General features: G+C 43.0%; 1 protein-coding gene across 1 annotated transcript in view; it reads right to left on the minus strand.

The window, feature by feature from the left end:
* Positions 1 to 13,831, minus strand: part of ccdc71 (coiled-coil domain containing 71) — a 31,490-nt gene extending 17,659 nt beyond the window's left edge. Inside the window, exon 1 of the mRNA XM_030730229.1 lies at positions 13,606 to 13,831. The gene's annotated coding sequence lies outside the window, so the exon portion shown is untranslated. The remainder of the gene's footprint in view (positions 1 to 13,605) is intronic.
* Positions 13,832 to 20,623: the final 6,792 nt, after the last annotated feature.

A 20,623-nucleotide genomic window follows, 5' to 3' on the forward strand; every position in this document is an offset into this window, starting at 1 on the left:
GCAAAATGAATGCACACAGCAGATAGGACAGTGGAACCGCTTGTCAACAACGTCAGCTCAGGTCCTGCTGAGTAGTTATATTTCTATACAGATCTTATAGTTAAACGAACTTAAAACAAAAAGTCTGCATCAATGGAAAAGTCAAAATATATTGAAGGGGTGATGAAAAATTTACTACCAAGTCAAATTCTGTTTACTACCTTTTACTAGCCTTAATTTGACCTCATTTAAATTTACTACCTTTTACTACCCCGCAGCAACCCTGGATTAATGGTTTCAAATGCTTCCAATCTCATTGTACAGCCTGTATGACAATAAAGGCATTCTATTCTATTCTTTGTTTAGACAGTTTTGACACTGTCTATTAAACAGGCATAAAATTTAATTTCATATCTGAGTGTTTCTTAGTTTTAGACTAGTGGGTTAGTCTAATTTTTTTGTTCTTGTTTAAATCGGCTAATAAATTAGTCGCCAGGAATATCCCTAGTCCACATACAGTTGAGGCATACTGCAGGGAATGGAGATGAGGATGCTCCGCTGGAGCCTGGGCTTGACACTGCACGACCACGCGATGAACAAGGACGTCCGAAGACGGATGGGTGTGGCCCCGATCACAGACAAGATGCGAGAAGCACGCCTTTGATGGTACGGACACGTCGTCCGAAGCGATGACAGCTCGGTGGCCAAGACCGCGATGCGCCTCAGCCCGCGCGGGAAGAGGCCCCGAAGCGGTGGCTCGACCGGATCAAAGAAGACATGAAGCACGTCTGCGTCACCCCCGAAGTCGCCCTAGATCGCGCCAAGTGGAGACGGGCGTGGAAACACGCGGACCCTGCAACTTAGCGGGAATAACGCAAGGAAGAAGAAGACATACAGTTGAGGCAAAGAATTTGCTCAACTTAACAGAAGTTATGATTCTGAACTAGAAAAGTCCTCCACCTCAGAGACTGTGGCAGAGATGAATTGCTATTCTGTGTGGCTCTCCATTTTTCTGTGGCCTGAGGATCATTGAGCACCTCCTGTTTGACACATCCTCTTCCCTTCCCTTTCTCTGCCTCCTCCAACATTTTTAGCATTTTTATTCCAACAGCATTTATTATTTATTCAAGAAAAATAAGAAGCCAGAAACACACTAGCATACACAAAAGGAGTCCTCACATTGAAAACACGGGAATCCACACACTTCTAACAAGTCATCCCCCGAAATACCTCATTTCAACAAGAATTCTCAAGAACTCTCAAACCCTGCATCATATTTTACGTCAAGCATTTACACTTACTTTGATTGCTTTTATGTAAAATCAAAATCCTTTACCCTTATCCTTAATTGTACCTGGAGTGGTGGCCTAGGGGAGAAGAAGAGGGTTCATCACTGAGAGGACCCTGGTTCAAATCCTCGGGCTGGCATCACTGTGGGTCCCTGAGCAAGCCCACCCCCCCAGGTTGCTCCCCGGGCGCCCTTTGGCTGCCCCCTGCTCCATGCTGTGCTGTGTGTACTACATACTCCATGTGTGTGATGGGTTAAATGCAGAGAATGAATTTCACTGCATGTATATGTATGTGACAAATAAAGCTCTTTCTTCTTCTTCTCTCTCTTAATTCTTTACCTTTAAAACAATGAAACATCTGCTTATCTCTCAGTACCGCTGAGTATCACAATTCTTTCTGATTAAAGCTTTGACATCCTCTCTCTCATCCAGGGTCTAATATTTGGTCTACAAGTCCATAACAACATTACAGTTGTGTCCCAGGAGGAAATAGCTTTTAGTGTAATTTCTCTTGATTTAATCTTTTCAAACACTTCTCTGCCAAACACAGGTAAAGCAGTGTTCCTTTAGTCCACATGACTAGTGTGCCTTCATTCTAACAATTTAACTTACATTTGCTGGCATTAAGCAATTATAGTGTGTTAGTCTGCATGACAGAACAAGTTGATTTCAAATCCTCTGCTGAGATTTCAGTTCCATGCATTTTAGCTTATAACTCTGTGTAGATTCTCAGTCATCCAGGTCATAGTAGTCTCTGGAGCTTGAAAAAGGCGACTGGACTTTTTTTTTGTTTCTTGAAGACGTTTCACCTCTCATCCGAAAGGCTTCTTCAGTTCTCAACCAAATGGTGGAGAGACCCAGGTATTTAAACCCCTGTGGGCGTAGTCCCCTGGAGGTGGTTATGACCCTCTATTGATCATGTGCGTGAACACATGTGCCCAGGTGTGAAGGGGGCGTGGGTCATATTTAATCAGTGGTTTCAGTTGAAACCAATTTAGGACTCCGCTCCATTGTTTCCTGTGGCCTATTGAGGTCACTGGAACAAAGGTGTGAATGGGGGTTGAGACGTCTGGGAAGGGAGCTCAGGACAGCACTGTAAGCGGGGGAAAGTTGGTGACGTAATCCACCTCCTCTGTTCAATGATGGTTGTTCACAGTGGACATAGATGGCTTCTTTTACTCCTCTTTCAAACCATCTGTTTTCCCTGTCCAAAATGTGAACATTGGCATCCTCAAAAGAGTGCCCTTTTTCCTTCAGATGCAGATGTACTGCTGAATCTTGTCCTGTCGAGGTGGCTCTTCTATGTTGTGCCATTCGTTTGTGAAGAGGCTGTTTGGTTTCACCAATGTAGAGGTCCGAGCACTCTTCACTGCACTGAACAGCATACACTACATCGCTGATCTTGTGTTTGGCGGGTTTGTCCTTGGGATGAACCAGCTTTTGTCTTAGGGTGTGACTTGGTTTGAAGTATACTGAGATGTCATGCTTGGAGAAAATTCTTCTGAGTTTCTCTGACAAGCCTAACACATATGGGATGACAATGTTGTTCCTCTTGTCCTTCCTATTCTCTGTAGTTTGTGTTTGGCCTTCATTCCTGTGCAATGGAATGAAGGCCAGGAATGAAGGAATGAAGCTGTTTGGCCTTCATTCCTTCATTCCTGGCCTTCATTCATTTTTTGGTGAAACCAAACAGCCTCTTCACAAACGAATGGCACAACATAGAAGAGCCACCTCGACAGGACAAGATTCAGCAGTAAATCTGCATCTGAAGGAAAAAGGGCACTCTTTTGAGGATGCCAATGTTCACATTTTGGACAGGGAAAACAGATGGTTTGAAAGAGGAGTGAAAGAAGCCATCTATGTCCACTGTGAACAACCATCATTGAACAGAGGAGGTGGATTACGTCACCAACTTTCCCCCGCTTACAGTGCTGTCCTGAGCTCCCTTCCCAGACGTCTCAACCCCCATTCACACCTTTGTTCCAGTGACCTCAATAGGCCACAGGAAACAATGGAGCGGAGTCCTAAATTGGTTTCAACTGAAACCACTGATTAAATATGACCCACGCCCCCTTCACACCTGGGCACATGTGTTCACGCACATGATCAATAGAGGGTCATAACCACCTCCAGGGGACTACGCCCACAGGGGTTTAAATACCTGGGTCTCTCCACCATTTGGTTGAGAACTGAAGAAGCCTTTCGGATGAGAGGTGAAACGTCTTCAAGAAACAAAAAAGAAGTCCAGTCGCCTTTTTCAAGCTCCAGAGACAGCTTATAACTCTGTTTAACAGGATATAAAAAAAGATAATGAAATTTTAATGACGTCCTTTCTTCAACATCCTCAACTGTTCCAGTCCATCCTTATATGTTGAAGAAGGACACCCACATGTAGCAAGAACTACATGTGGAAGATGGCAACTAGTGCAGCTGTGGCAATAGTTTGCAGTGGCTAACATTATATAAATGTTTAAGCAAATGTAATGTTTAGCGTAACTAATGTTACACCTCATAGTAATGTTAATAGGCTACTTGGCAACCACCCTTTCAGTCTGTGTTGAACTGGGTATCAAGTATCATGCAATTCTACTGGTGCTGACCACTAAATTTTCTGGTATTGTATCATCCCAAATCAACCTTAATTTACCAGGTACTTGTGTAGGTCCTGTCAGTCAGTTGTGTTGTTTACCAAAAAACGATCAGTTCTACAGATTAAAAAAAAAATACATAGAACTGATACGTCTCGAAGATAAAGCTTGTTAATCTTTCAAATCCTCAAAACACAAAACTTTAAATGTAACATCTGCTCTTCCCAAGATTAAAAATAGTGGCTGCCACCAGTGCTACTTCCTCAGCATCCTGGCAGTAAACTCTTTAGGTGGCATGAATCCCCTGGAAGTACAAGTCCTAGAATACATAATTAACAGGTCTCAGTAGATCTTAATGGGCTGCATATGAGCCTTAGTGACTTTATTCATCTTATCAATTCAAAAGCAAATGGCTAACTAAGAACCAGGAATACAAAAAGCTAAAATCATAAATATAAACCACTGAGAATACTGCTACTTTCTGTGATTGAAATTATGATAAAAACTTGTCCAAGACTTTTAGTAGATGCATCTATGGTATCAGTTTAAACATCCTAGGTGACATTCGAATTATCACATCCACAAGACTTTCAGAACTTGACCTCTGGCCTTGAGGTCAAGGTCGCCGAGCTTTATAGTAGATGTATCTATGGTCTGGATTTTAACATTCTAGGTGACAGTGTTTGAGTTATTGCATTCACAAAGTTGCAAGTTGGTCTCCCAGTGGCAGGGTGACAACCCCATCAGCCTTTTTAAGCAGATTCTACGTGTTGCAGCAGCCAGAAATGCGTATCAATGTTAAAGGAAAAAAACAACAAACACAAACAATTCCCTGGCTGTCTGGCCTGTCACCAGAGGTAAACAATTTGTTAAGCCTTTACGTATAAATGCACTCTTAATTACAATGCGTTCTTACCTGCATTGTCATTACAGTATATATGACCAGAGATTATACATCATCACCTATTCTTTGTCAGAGGTCTATTTAAACTCTACAACTCTCCTTAAAAATTAAAACACTATGCCCCATTTGAGTCATTCCTCTGAACCTCATCATCAATTTGACTACACACTGCATTAATTCCATTCCAACATTCCAGGCCATGTTCAAAGGCAAAAATAAATAAATAAAATATAATGAAACAATAAGCATGAAATATCTTTTTAAACACTCTTAAATGCTATCAAATTGTTCCCCGTCCTGAAAATCCACATACATACAGCAATCTGAGAGCAGAAGGGTTATCTGCATTATGAAAATTCGCTGAATGCAAACTGGGAAAAAGCTTTTGAATGTCATTTTGCCAGAAGACTGAAACAGTGGTGCTGGTATAGCTACATGTTATACTGTGCCAATGAGAAACCTGCAAAAGAAAAAAAAAAAAAATTGCATGAATATTATCAAGGCTGTCAAATTCCAACGTGTCAGAGATGCAGCTATCAGTATGAGAAGCCTACATGATATCCTTCATGAGTAAATACACCTAACTACATGGCTGAGAAAAAAAAAATCCTATGTGACCTCCTCCTCAAAAAAACAAAACATGTAAAACAGACGGATTGAGCAAAATTACATCCTTCAGTCAGCAGAATTCTAGCTAGCTGTGCCTTATTGAGGTGCCTGTGGGCTGGCTGAGGACTTCACCTGTTATCATAACAGTTAGCTAGCAATGTGGCCATTAGCATTTGTATCGGTACACATAGTGGAAAAGATGAGTTCTCAAACCTTTTGTCAGCACTTGTTTTCGGCATTCTCTACAGAATACATTATTCTGCTGCTCGTCTGACACTTTGAATCCAAACTATCTCCAAATAATTGAGCATTGTTTTTCTTTTTACTAACCAGCTCCTCTTCAATAGCTTCGTGTCTGTTTACTTCTCCATGCTGTCATGCTTCCACCGTGATTTACAGGTGAAACGGTGAGGGAGAGAGATGGGGTAGCGTGAAGTGCAGAGAAACTGGGAGAAGAGAGAGGTGAACTGGGGAAAGTAAAAGTATGACTGTAACGTGACAGACTATATCCAGTGTTCTAGCTAGTGGTTGATCGCCAGGCGCTGCGCCTTGCTGAGACGCTCTTGCGCTGGGCTGAGGATTTCACTGCTTCACTTTCGGAACTCTGCTATCACTGCATTTAGCAAACAGGAGCGCACCCCGCGGAGTCCGCCCCAGCTAGATCGCTGCTTTTATCGCTGCTTGTGCCTGTATCATTTCACTGCAATTTGCAATCTACCACAGAGCACGGACAGGGTCATTCACTTCAGACTGGAAAAAAAAAAAAATTCTGGCTAGAACCCTGTACAGGGTACAGAATGAAAATGCCACCAGAGGGCAGTCTACTGGTGGAACAACTCCACCGGGAAACCAAGCCAACTTTCTATCTTAGGGATCATTCACAATTACCAACATTTACCAACTACAACCGGGGGGGAGGGGGGGCTTAACATTCAACATACGCCTTTCAAATAGTTAGAAAATGTTGGTCAGAACTATGTCATCTGAGCACTGCCGCCTGACCGCCAATGCCCGAGGCATCCACTCTCATTCACTTCTACACCACTGCACCATTGCGTGGTCTACAACAATATGGGCTCTGGTCTGGTGGATCAGTTCAAAGGCCTCATTGAACTCTCTAAAATAGGCCAAAATCAATTAACAAAATGACTCTACTGCTGGTACTGTGGCCAATTTTGTGTAAGAAAACTTGCTGTCGGCTGCCTCAAAATTCACTAGAAGTCGGGGGGTGTGTCCCCCTCGGTGCACAAGTGAGGTCCGGGCAATGCCATAGCGTACGAAGGGATGCAGTACAAGCGCTGTATGTACACAAAACAAGGCGACAGTGGAGTTTTCAGGTTTCCGGTGTTGTGCTAAACTGTAATGTATATAGAACTGTAATATTGGGGTGGCTGTAGTTCAGTAGGTAGAGCAGGTCACCTACTGATCGGAAGGTCAGTGGTTCAATTCCTGGCTACTGCTGGCTGCATGCCAATGTATCCTTGGGCAAGATACTTAACCCCAAGTTGCTCTCCGACCGTTCTGTCGGAGTATGAATGTGAGTGAATGTTACATAATTAAAGCACTTAGCTTAATTAATTAATCATGGAAGTGCTTGTATGAATGGGTGTGCATGGGTAAAATGTAAAAACGTGTTGTGTAAGCGCTTTGAGTGCTCATATCTGAGTAGAAAAGCGCTATATAAGAACTAGTCCATTTACTATTTAATATTACATTTGTTGCAATTTCTGCAGCCCTCGAGGCCAGATCTCTACGAGATATTTTTAATGTCAATGATAGTTTTTACCCTCATTAATAAAAAAAAAAATGTATGAAAGTCACTTCGTCAAGAAATGATTGCAACTTCAACCTTGTGACAGGAGCCTTGTTTTTCACTCAAAGTGACGTAATATCATTTATGAGAAATATGTTTGACACGTTTCATGGATTTTAGGCGAAAAATTAATCTACAGCAATTTAAATACCAATCACTTTTTGGCAAATTCAATTCAGTCGAATTTTATTTATACAGTGCCAAATCACAACAAATAGTCACCTCAAGGCACTTTATATTATAAGGTAAAGACCCTACAATAATTAAGGTAAAGACCCTAAAATAATGAAAGGCTCAGGAAGGAGCAGTCATCTGCCACAGCCGGTTGGGACTGAGGGGAGAGACAGGACAAGAAACAGGCTGTGGAAGAGAGCCAGAGATTAATAATAACTAATGATTAAATACAGAGTGGGGAATAAACAGAGTGAAAAGAGGTGAATGAAAAGAAACACTCAGTGCACCACAGGAACCCATCAGCAACTAGGCCTATTGCAGCATAACTAAAGGATGGTTAAGGGTCACCTGATCCAGCCCTATCTATAAGTTTGATCATAAAGGAAAGTTTTAAGCCTAATCTTAAAAATAGAGAGTAGGGCTGGGCGACACGGACCAAAAGTAACATCGATATTTTTTTAGCTGAATGGCGATATACGATATATATCTGATATTTTTTCTTCCCAAAAGGTATAAACAAAAAGGCACTTCTGAGTCAAATAAATTAATGCTTGTTCCTATATAACAAAAGACTCTCAGCTGTACTATTAAAATGCAAACAGAAAAGATACAGAGCAAAGTAGAAAAAGGTTGACTTATTCTTTAAAAAGCCAGTCTGGTGAAGTCTACTTCACTGGAAAGTGCTTCCTGTGTGTACTCCTGTACATCTAGTACTCTGTGCAAATAATAAAACATGTAAACAGGCTGAACGAACAAAATTTCATCCTTCAATCAGCAGGATTCTAGTCAGCTCAGTAAATACATAGACGTCCATAGACAACAGGCCCACTCGCTCAATGTGGCGTCTGCAAGCACACACACAAAAAAAGGAGCCACTTCCACTATTATAGTCGCATGACTTATGGGTACCAACTTCTGCTATGGAGTTGAGGTATTGGGGCGCACTCTTGCCTGCAGCCAGGACTCTTGGGGGTCCAGGCGATGCCAAAGCGTACGAATGGACGCAGTACGAAGGCTGTATGTGCACAAAGCAGGGTGACAGTGGAGGATTTCAGATTTTCAAAACTCTCAAAGTCATCAACATCTCCGGAAAAAGTTGCTAGTTGGGTTTTTTTTTTTTTTTGGGGGGGGGGGGGGGGGTATAAAAGGCCACTAAATCTAGCGGCTAATTTGACAACACTGCCATGCTGTCGCTTCCTGCGTGAGTCACAGGTGAAGCGGTGAGGAAGCGAGGCAGGGCAGTGTGAAATTGTGCAGAGACAAGAGAAAAGTGAACTGGTGGATCTACAAGTATGATTGTAACACGACAGACTATATTGATATAAACGATATTGTCTCATCTTATATCGCGTATGAAAATATATTGATATTTCTTAAAAACTCAATATATTGCCCAACCCTAATAGAGAGGGCGTCTGTCTCCTGAATCCAAGCTGGGAGCTGGTTCCACAGAAGAGGGGCCTGAAAGCTGACCTGTTGACCTGTGGAGTACAAGAACTTCAGTTTCATATGAGTTTAAAAGCAGGAAATTAGAGGTCATCCAGGCCTTTATGTCTTTAAGGCATTCCTGCAGGTTAACTGATGTGTTTCATCTGGTTTCATGGATACATAAAGCTGGGTATCATCTGCATAACAATGAAAATTGATGCAGTGTTTTTTTAGTAGTACCACCTAAGGGAAGCATGGATAGTGTAAATAAAATTGGTCGTCTGAAAAGGCCTAGTGACAAAGTCACTAAGTTGGCAACACTGGCAGCCGGTGTTGCCAAAAACTGACTGCAGCTTCTAGCATGCGACAGGAATGTTCTTTATGACTCAAAATGAATCACGTTTTTAATGCAAGCTGCTAACTACAACAAGAGGTGTCATCATTTTGCTGGGAATTATTGTTTTTTTTTCTCCAGGGCCTCTCACAGCTCCTGGGATTTTATGTTTAATATGAAGCCCAAAATTGTCCTTTGAGCTCCCCTTTACCTTTTCTTCCACCTCACTTTCACGCTGGTCTCTATTTTGCTTTCTATAGCCCCACAAAACCAAGCATGAACAGGACTGTTGCGAGATCGCGCATGCACACTGTGAACGACCACGGCCATGCCCGGTGGTAGACTGCAAATTGTGGTGATCAGAGTCTGGTATTGGCAACGAGTCAGAGTGTGCAGTGTCCACCACTTTACCATTATTAACTTTAACTCACTCTACCGCACTTTGCAGTTAAGATAAAAAAAAAATGTTATACACATACAAATAAAACCTGTTAGTGTAGCTTGAGCTAAATATTTCCAAACTATTGCAGCTCTGCTATTAGCTCCTTTAATGCAGCATTAGCTATTCTGGTAGTAAACAGTGCACTGCTATGTGGTCTTTGTACAACTGATTACAACTTACAGTCTACAAATGAACGGAATAGATTTGCCACAGATGGGGACCAGGGTTCTAGCTCACGCCCAATCACCCGGTGCTGCGCCTTACTGAGGTACCGCCACGCCAAGCTGAGAATTTCCATTGTTAGTGACGGGAACAGCTCACTATTGTCACTGTTAGTGGTGTGGCCATTTTAGTACCGAGGAGAACAAACCCCCCAGTTGTCCAATCATTTCCAATAGGGACTCAGGCTGGTACTATTGCCGTGTTACCATTACAGTAATCCCTCACTTATCGCGGGCGTTACGTTCCAGGACCACCCGCGATAAGTGAAAATCCGCGTTATTTTAGTAGTTATATACTATTTTAAGTTATATACTATTTTAAGTTTTTATAAACCCTCCCCACACACTTATACACCAAATATATACATTACTGTACAACGCATATGAAGAACGAGTACCGCAAAAACCGCAAAACAGCGAAAATTCCGCGATAAATATTTTACACTAATATTGATTGAAAATCCACAAAACAGCAAGTCTGCGAAAAGCGAAGTAGTGAGGGATTACTGTAGTCCCTACTCAGCACGACTCGACTTGACATGGTTTGTAGGCATTTCCATTAGGTCCTGGTACCAGGTACTTTTTTGTACCCACTCAGCCGGGGTTCCAAAGCGAAAATGTGATGTCGAAGCAAAGCACGCCACTGACTGGCCAAGGAGTGTCATCACTAGCTGAGTCATGAGTGTGACTCCTTCACCAGAATCAACTGCGTCATTTTTAAAACCCAACAGCAAGAAAATGGAGGCCCGCAAACCACTGGAAGGCTCGACTGAATGTCCAGACTGACGGTTTGCAGCGGTAGTTTTGCAACAAGAGCCATCTGAAATGCACACACAGCATACATATTTTAATACTTAACAATTTAGTATAGGCTGCCACACAGGTGCATTGACAGTGTCCATACTATGTGTTAGCACAGCTGCCTAAACAACACACCTAAAGCTGGAACTGAGTGAACACACGGTGCCAGGGGGGGGAGAAAAAAAAAAAAAAAAAAAAAAAAAAAAAAAAATCAGACATCGCCAGCCTCGCAGTCTACCGCCTTAGATTTAATTCCTAGGCAGGGATCAAATTCACTCAAGCAAGATGATACGGATTTGAGTCCCAGTCCGGGCCATTCTGTGTGGAGTTTGCATGCTCTCCCCATGCTTGTGTGGGTTTCTTCCGGGTACTCCGGTTTCCTGTTTTTCCATGTGAATGTGTCAGTGAGTGTGTGTTGGCCATGCGATGGACTGGTGACCTGTCCATGGTGTACCCCGCCTTCGCCCAATGACCCCCGTGACCCTGACTAGTGGGATAAAGCGGAAGCTAATCAATAGATGGATGTTAATATCCTTTAAGTTTTTGTAAGATTTTACTAGCTTGCACTTTTACAAACACATTTTTAAATAATGCAAAATATCATTTATTAGCGTTATCGACAAAATTACAGAAAATATCGAGATATTTTTTGTCAATATTGCACAACCCTAGCCCACGTTGCTATATCGACTCCACCCACACTGATGTGGTACTCAATTGTAATGGAAACAAAACAAGACCGTGGCGAGTCATGTCGGTCCACGCCGAGTAGGTACTAGAGGAAACATGGCATATTAGACACCCCCCCTTTTTTTGTCCTAAAAAATAAAATTCTTTTCTCTAGTTTTTTACCAGTGCCTGGTAGGATGTAATACAATACTAACCACCAGAAAGTGGCAGTAACCCAACTAGAAGTTGTTTGCCAGCCAACACCGAACAATATAAATAGAACTGTTGCTAACCACCAGGTGCCAAATTGATAGGGTGGGTGTGCCAATGTGATCTGATGCTATTGTACAAATATGAAGCCTATGAACCGACTACACCTAGTTTTGTGTGGAACTCCTTCAAAAAACAAGTAAAAGCAAGGTCCAATGCAAACTTCACCAGGTAAAGCAAATGTCAACTGCGGTTTTAATGCCTAAACCTAACAAAGTATCTCATTATTTAATTAACCATGCATGAAAAATTCTAAAAACAAAGTACAAAAATCTGTTATGCGCATGAGTTAAACTTGAGACTGGCGTGTGTGGTACAATCAGTCACTCTAAAGGCTGATTTAGACTTCTCGGTGAATATTTGCAGAGCGCACAACCTAACTATGTGAGTAGCCCACGCTGTTACCAGCATTCATGTTTCTGTGTGGTGTTAATTACTTTGTGGTCGTTTCCCAGTGTTTTGTACTGTGCCAAAATAAAATCCTGGCTCTTCCACCCCACCACCCAACTCTGCTGTGGTCAGTTTTTTTGTTCCCCACCTTTTCCCCTCTGAGGCAAACATTGCTAGCAATACAAATGAATAATCAATACTACTTAACAGGCCAACCACAATAGTTGTGGGCTATGCCCTTATGAAAATCCACTATGGTTAGCTATGGTTTTTATGTAGTAACCATGGTTTTACCATGGTAAAACCATAGTGGATTTTCGTAAGGGTGTCCACACGACGTAGTTATTTTTCCTCCAGAGGTGCACGTCATGTTACAGTGTACAGTTTCAGAGGGGTTTGAGGTTGCAATGTACCAGTGGCACGGATTGAACACATAAGTATAAACATTATAAAATTTTTATTTTTTTTAAATGGAAAACTATGAAAATACGTGTCTAGGAACACAAATTTTAGAGATTGTGAATATTTTATGAACTTCTGTGAGACTGCATTGTACTGTAAACCAATTCCTCCTTTGCCTCCTACCAGCTGCTCAGTAAGCAAACATTTAAAAGGTTTCTAAAAACTGTACAAGTAACGTGAGGCAAAACTTTGTGTTCGGTGTTAACACCTGTTAAATAACTGTCAATGAATGATAGTGATATGAACCTACCGACCGACAGCAACACTTGCTGCTGATTGATGGGTGTGTCTTGCCGCAAACAAAAGATTAGCTATTCTCAACTTTTATTCAGCAGTGCAATAACACACTTAAGGTGATGTTTAATTAATTAGAACAAACAACAAAGCCTAAAATTGAGTGGGGGTTGAGGCGCCTGGGAAGGATCTCAAACTGAGACTCCCATTTACATCTTACTTCAGGTGACCTCAACAGGTCACATGTAAGGGTGGGGCAATGCCACAGTGGTTTCACACAAAACCTCTGGTGGTAATGACTACCTCCACGGGGACAGCCCCCACTAAGGTTTAAACACCTTGGACTCTCCGCTTTTTGACTTTAGAAGTGAACTCAATGAGAGGTGAAACGTCTTTAAAAATCATATTTAAAAATCAAGTCCAGTCCTTCGTTTCAAGCTCTTGAGACTACCACAACCTGGATGACTGAGAACCCACATAGACAAAGAAACCTAAAATTGAGTGCCTATAAAGTAAAAATTGGCAGAACATATATTAAAATACAGGCTAGCTAGCACAGCATTAAGCTGAAATTTTAAAAACGCTCTCGAGCGCCCCCTTTTCGCGCTGCTCACGCGCGCCCCCTGGTCGAACGCGCCAATGTGACTCAGTCCAATTAAAAAAAAAACAAAACAAAAAAACCCACTGCTTTTACAGCGCACGTACATTGGGCTCAAACGCAGCCGCCGTGCGTAAGCTTATTTACAACTTTCAGCGGCCCGATAGCAGACGTCGCCATTTTTCGCACGGATATGTGAAGTGCCAGCAGAAAGCTTCGCTCGCCAAACATTCTCCCAACGATCTTTCTTCTCTCTGAGCGGCTACGAGTTGCTGAGGCTCTCCGAGCCCCTCCTGCCAGCTGGGCCTCCGCTCGCAGACACCGGCCGACGCATTTGCACGGTCGGGAACGTAAAGGGTACCCAGTGAAATTAAAGAGCTCGGAAAAAATGCGGAATTACCTTTTAACGATGTTCCCTCGGCATCCTCCGGTGGCCGCTATGCCTGCCGACGGTCCACGGTAAAATGGCTGCAACAACAGCGGTGTGGATGACAGACCAGGGAAGAGAGGCGGAGGCTGCCGGGGAGAGAGAAGAGGGGGGCGGGCTCTGTTAACCCCACCGAGGGGTGGGGGTGGGGAACGGGCACAAGTGCCTGAAAATAATCCCGGGTTTAACCGAAACAAAACTCACAGGAAACGGTGCACAAACTCGAAGCACTAATGCATTTCACAACGCAGCACTTAACTGAAGAGTGCACTGTGCCCCTACAAAACCCAGAAACTTGAGTCTGCTCTGATGTCATGAATGGGCGGGGCTTATTCCTATTTTCGCGTTTGTAGCAAAATCTCTTTACATAAACAGTGAGCCAATAAGTCAAATGCCATAGCTACTACTAACTGTTTAGTTTATGTTAAAGGAAAAAACAAAAGAAAAAGAGGAAAGTGCCTGGGTAATATGCTGGAAAAGCAAATGAAAAGTGCGAGGAATGAGCTATAGAGACCAAAACACATATATCAAGTCTGTGAACATGTTGAGCATGCAAAGTCTGTCAATATAGTGGCAACAATGAACAGTGTAAAACAGGGGTGTCCAAACTTGCGGCCCGCGGGCCGCATCCGGCCCCGCCCACTTCCGGTCCGCGAATTGATGTCAAAAATAACATACAGTTTGGCCCTTTAAGTTACTTTTTTGACATTTCGCCTTCACCTCCAATTAAGAGGGTTAAGCGAAATGTCAAAAAAAGTAACTTAAAGGGCCAAACTGTATGTTATTTTTGACATCAATTCGCGGACCGGAAGTGGGCGGGGCCGGATGCGGCCCGCAAGTTTGGAAACCCCTAGTGTAAAACATGGACGGAGTTTCCGTATTGATAAAATTGAGCCAAAATGGAAGTCCTATAAACCTGCATTCTATCCGAAGGCCACTAGATGGTGACAGCTGCAGTTGCAAAAAAGACTTACGTCATCTTGAGATTTTACAGACACGTGACCGCTAAGCATGTGATGTTAACTTGTTTGCCATTTTGGATATGTGACAATGTGGGCTCAAGTTAATAACACCTTTAATAATAATAAATATATTAAAATTGTTTATGCAGGGTTCAAGCCAGAAAAAATTTACCGCCCAGCGGTATCAGATGATCACATGACCGCGTGGGGGTGGGGTCCCGCTGGGTATGGGTCAACTGCTAATAGTCATGCCCACTTGCTAACTGTGGTGATGGCAATCAGTTCCGATGGTGAACCGGTAAAATTCTCAGCCCGGATCTTGAGCAATAAAGGGTAAAGGAACAGATCGATTCCTCACCCAACAAACATAAAATCATCACCTCAGTCTGTTCGTTAAGTATGGCATCATCAGTTATTTCAGAGTCCAAATTATATTTAAGTTCCCAAAAGAAAACAAACACTGAGGCATCAATGGGAGCAGAGCTATGGTTAGGTTGATATAAACAAGTGAGCATAGATTAGGATTAGGATTAAATTATTCTCAACAAAAGGACATGTTACAGGTCCCCAATTGGTGTGAAGTTTACTTTGCACCAATCGCTACTACTATTAATACTGAGTCTGATTACTGAAGAAAGAAAAGAAGCCTGATTATCAAAACAAGTTGGCAAGGACCCACCAAACATTTGTGTCCAGGGGTCTGTACATTCCCTCTTGGCTGAACGTGACCTCTGGGCATGTGCCCAGAATGCCCCCTGGTTAATCCAGCCCAGCCAATGAGTACACTTCACTGACTGTTTGATGACTTTCAAAGCTCCTCAGACTGTAGTTTTTTCCCCTCTTTGCTGCTTTCTACTTCCTATGGTTTGTTGATTTGATTGGTCATGTCAGCATGTGGTAGACTGTAACAGGCAGATGGTTCATCCAATCATCTGCCAAGTGCCATTTTTCATTCAATTTCCAAGGAAGACTTTCCAGATGGGGCTGTATATCAAACCATCTGGTGTTCCAGGTTACCACCCACTGCTGTGATTTCGTTTCTCCAGGTTTAGATCATGCCTGAGCTACAGTTAAAAAAAAAAAGAAAGAAATATATGTATTTTGCAGTGACTTTAGTCAATACTGCAAACCTGCAGTATTAAAATACTGTTACCTCTTAATTATAATTGGTTGGCTAATGAAATCTAGCTAGAGGCCTAATGGTAGCAAAAACAAGAAATCGGGATTTATTTTCCCCAGCCTGATTTTTTGATAATGCAGCTAACATTGCCCAAGTCAGCATCAACTTCACTGAATGTCAACACAAGCACTGCAAAAGCACATTTACCATATATGAACTGCATATATAATTGGTTTAGGGTTTAGCACAATGTCACGATAAACCACCTCCTCCTTAACTTTAATAAGAAAACTGAACTGGAGTCTGCCAATAATATGAGAAACCATCAAAAAACAACACATGCACGTTCCTGGTAGATGGTCCTGTAATGTGAAAACATGAATAACACAATGCTGTACAATGAGATTTCTGTTCTGACAAGTCTTCAGATCCAAGGACATACTGCTTAAACTGTACCTGCTGGACTTCAGTTAGCTTAGCCTCAGTGACTGGCCAGTCACCCCTTTTGTCTCCCTTTGCTTCTTCTACCTAAGTCTTGTCAGAAACATTTAGGAGACCTTCAAAGTCTTCCTTCCACCGCCTGGCTGTCCCCATTTGAGGTCAGCAGCACTCCTTCTCCACTGTATACCATAGTGGCAGAGCACCACTTGCCTCCTCTTAAGGTGTCAGATATGAGGATGCAACAGTTTGTAGAATCTCAAAACTCTTGCTCCGTGGCTTCACCAAAGTACTTCCACACCTGAATTTTTGCACAACAGCCAACAAAGGTGCACTCTATTTGGCCCACCGGTATCTGCCAGCTGCTTCCAGAGTCCCACCAGTTAACCAGCCATGATAAAACTTCTTCAGTTTGATGGTGTGATTCTCCTCTTGTGTCTACCATTTGGTTCAACTGTGCAACTGTGTCATTGTTTTCTCAGTTTTCATCATATCCATCATCAATGTATGTACCAATTATTTCACAATTTATATCCAGATCTTTTTATTTATTTTTATAAATTACATACGCAAATGTGATCATAAACCTTTAAGTGCAATTATCCACAAATGGAGAAAACTTGGAACAGTGGTGAACCTTCCCAGGAGTTGCCAGCCTACGAAAATTACTCCAAGATTGCACCAACGATTCATCCAGGAGGTCACAAAAGAACCCAGAACAAAAACATCTTGTTGATCCCAAAAACTTCAAAGAAAATATTGTGTAGAATGATAAGGCAAAAGTTTAACTTTTTTGAAAATTTGCATCTGGTTACATGTGGTGTAACTAACACAGCATTTCATAACACAAAAAATTATGCCAACAGTCAAACATGGTGGTTCTAGGGTGATGCTCTGGAGCTGCTTTGCTGGACAATTTGCTGTAATTCATAGAACCATGACTTCGACTCTCTACCAGAAAATCCTGAAGGAGAGTGTCCGGCCATCAGTTTGTGCCCTGAAGCTCAATTGCACTCAGGTTATACAGCAGGGCAACAATTTGAAACACACCAGCAAGTTCACAGCTGAATGTCTCAAAAAAAAAAAAAATAAATAAATAATAAGGTTTTGGAGTGGCTTAGTCAAAGTCTGAACTTAAATCCAATAGAGACCTGCAATGTGGCTGAATTAAAACAGCTCTGCAAAAAGCGGGCCAAAGTTCCTCCACAGCGATCTGAAAGACTCAGACTTGCCAGTTATCATAAATGTTTGATTGCAGTTCTTGTTGCCAAGGTGGCACAACCAGTTATTATTTGTTTATTAGAGCAATTACTTTTTACTACAGGGCCAGGTAGGTTCAGATAGCTTTTTTTCTCTAAATAAACAAAAATCATCATTTAAAAAACGCATTTTGTATTTACTCAGGTTATATATGACTAATATTAAAATTTGTTTCATGATCTGTAACATTTCCATCCATCCATCCATCTTCTACCACTTATCTGGATTTAGGTTGTGGTGGCAGTAGTCTAAGCAGAGAAGCCAAGCCTTTCCTCTCCCCGGCCACCTCTTCCAGATCATCCAGGGGGGATGCTGAGTTGTTCCCAAGTTAGCCGAGAAATACACTATATTGCCAAAAATATTCACTCACCCATCCAAATCATTGAATTCAGGTGTTCCAATAACTTCCATGCCCACAGGTTTATGAAATCAGACACCTAGGCATGCAGACTGATTCTACAAACATCTGTGAAAGAATGGGCCGCTCTAAGGAGCTCAGTAAATTCCAGCGGGGTACCATGATAGAATGCCACCTGTGCAATAAGTCCAGTCAGTGAATGCTGAAGTGCATAGTGCGCAGAGGTCACCAACTTTCTGTAGAGTGAGTCACTACAGACCTCCAACCTTCATGTGGCCTTCAGATTAGCTCAAGAACAGTGTGTAGAGAGATTCATGGAATGGGCTTCCATGGCTGAGTAGCTGCATCCAAGCCTTAAATCACCAAGCACAATGCAAAGTGTTGGTTGCAGTGGTGTAAAGCACGCCACCACTGGACTCTAGAGCAGTGAAGATATGTTCTCTGGAGTGACGAATCATGCTTCTCTGTCTGGCAATCCAATGGATGAGTATGGACTTAGTGGTTGCCAGGAGAACAGTACTTGTCTGACTGCATTGTGCCAAGTGTAAAGTTTGGTGGTTCAAGCTGGTATCTCTCAACCTCGCACCCCAGCTCAGGCTCCTTCCCCACCACCGAAGGGACATTCCATGTACCACAAGCTAGTTTTAGAAGCCAGGGTTTGGACCACCGCCTGATCCACAAGGCACCAAACTCCAACAGCCCCTCATTTGGGTGCTGAGCCTACAGGAAAGCAGAACCATGGGCTAAGGCTTGGACACCAGACGCTCGCCCTCGAGCTCCTACCGTGTGCCTGGTGCCAGGGTGGGACCCTGGTTATCTTGTCCTAAGCAGGGTAAACTGAACCCTTGATTCTTTTTTATTCATCATAGCGGTTTTCAGAATCTGAAATATGTAAGTGTAACAAATATGCAAGGAAATTTAGTAGCAAGGAAATATTATGACTGGACTTTTTGCACAGGAGGCATTCTATCATGGTATCATGTTTGTAGAAGTAGTCTGCATGCCTAGGGGTCCGTGATTTTACACACCTGTGGCTTTGAAAGTGAGTGAGCAACAATTGTTCTTCCCCACTTCAGGGTCCTGGATGTGTACAAGTCTTGGAGAGAAGGTAGATTGCAGCCAATCAACTTCTTGGCAGAATAGATGACACACTACAGTCTGACTTTGTCCTAGGCAGTGGCAGCAGCATACCAGATGATGGAGGAGGTGAGGATGGATTCAATGATGGAGGAGTAGAAGTACACCATCACTGACTTTAGCAGGCTGAATTTCTTCAGCCGCTACAGGAAGTTCATCCTCTGCTGCTTTTTTGATAATGGAGTATATTTTTAGCTCCCACTTTAGGTCCCAGTGGCGATGGTTCCCAGGAAGTGAAAAGACTGTATAGTATCCACTGGGCAGTCACACAGGAAGATAAGGCTGAAACCAGCCCCACGAGACCCTGTCCACCATCATTGCTACTGTTTTGACAGACTGATCCCCACCTGAGATGACGCTTGTGAGAGTGGTGTCATGTGTGAACTTCAGGAATTTGACATACTGGTTACTGTAGGAGCAACTATTAGTATACAGGGAAAAGTACACAGCCTTGAGGGGTACTAGTGCTGATGAACTAAAGACATGTACCCACTGGAAATGATTCACTTGTCACACACTGCTTTGAAGCTGACAGCTTGTCACTCACAATATTCCAGGTTCTGGTTACCTAAGTAACCATCCATCCATCCATTCACTTCCGCTTATCCTGGTCAGGGTCGCGGGGGGGGGCTGGAGCCTATCCCAGCTGTCATAGGGCGAGAGGCAGGGTACACCCTGAACAGGTCGCCAGCCTGTCACAGGGCCTACCTAAGTAACCATCTAAGGTATTTACTACCAGGTCCTATGTCAATCATCAGTATCCTGTGCTCTCATAGGTAGTCGCTCCAATTGCTCACCTGGAAATTGAGAAAAATCCACTTCCCAATCTCAGAGGTTATTTCACCTGTAGTTGCCTGAAATCGTGGAATGTCATTCACTCTCTACAGTGTCTGGTTGACGCGTCACTTTGTGTGGACACAGCTTGAGAGTCTGAGACATGTCTCCCCAGTCTCACATGCTACCTCCTCTCAGACAGGAATTCAGTGCAGGTGGGAACAGGCATCCTCAGCTGGGAGAGCTTGTCTTGCAGCAGAGTTGGGATGATGTCACTACCGTCCACAAAAAGTTACCTAACTTCCTAAAAAGTCCAGGTGCTGGAAGATGAAGTGTAGTCCCTGTTAACTGCATCATTGACCACTGTATCATCTGCTGACAAACTGCTGGGGTCCACGAGGGAGTCAGTGATAGATTTGAGATGGGAGGACACAGGGTGCTCATTTGTCTTCATAACTAGAGGTCTGAGTGAGGTCTAAAATATAGGGTAATGGGTGAGTGGGTGGGGGAAGACTTCGGAAGTGGTGTGGAGCAATGGCCAAGTCTTCAAGTAGAACAGTCCCTACATGGGGATTCTTCCAGCATCCCATCCAAGAATGCCAAGATGGTCAAGTAGTATAGAAACTCATGTTCAATGCGTAAGTGCAAAGAACAGAATCCATTCAACAACCCAAAGGTACAGAGAAGTCACCCTCGCTTTAGTTGGAGAGAACCCCAACGTACTGGCACTGAACCATGGGGCTATGAGTAAACCCACCCCCTACTCTCTGCCTCTGAACCAGGGTAACTACAAAGTGGGAAAGTCTAGCGCTTCTCTTGGGAAGTGCTTCCAGAACCAGTGCTGTATGTTGAGGCTGACTTTATCTCTTAACTTGCTGAGTTCAGACTCACTAGATACTCTAACACCAGTTTGGGCAGCACGGCTCAAACCTTGTGGGCATA

This window comes from Archocentrus centrarchus, chromosome 5, assembly GCF_007364275.1.
Source record: "Archocentrus centrarchus isolate MPI-CPG fArcCen1 chromosome 5, fArcCen1, whole genome shotgun sequence".
In the NCBI taxonomy this organism is placed as follows: Eukaryota; Metazoa; Chordata; class Actinopteri; order Cichliformes; family Cichlidae; genus Archocentrus; species Archocentrus centrarchus.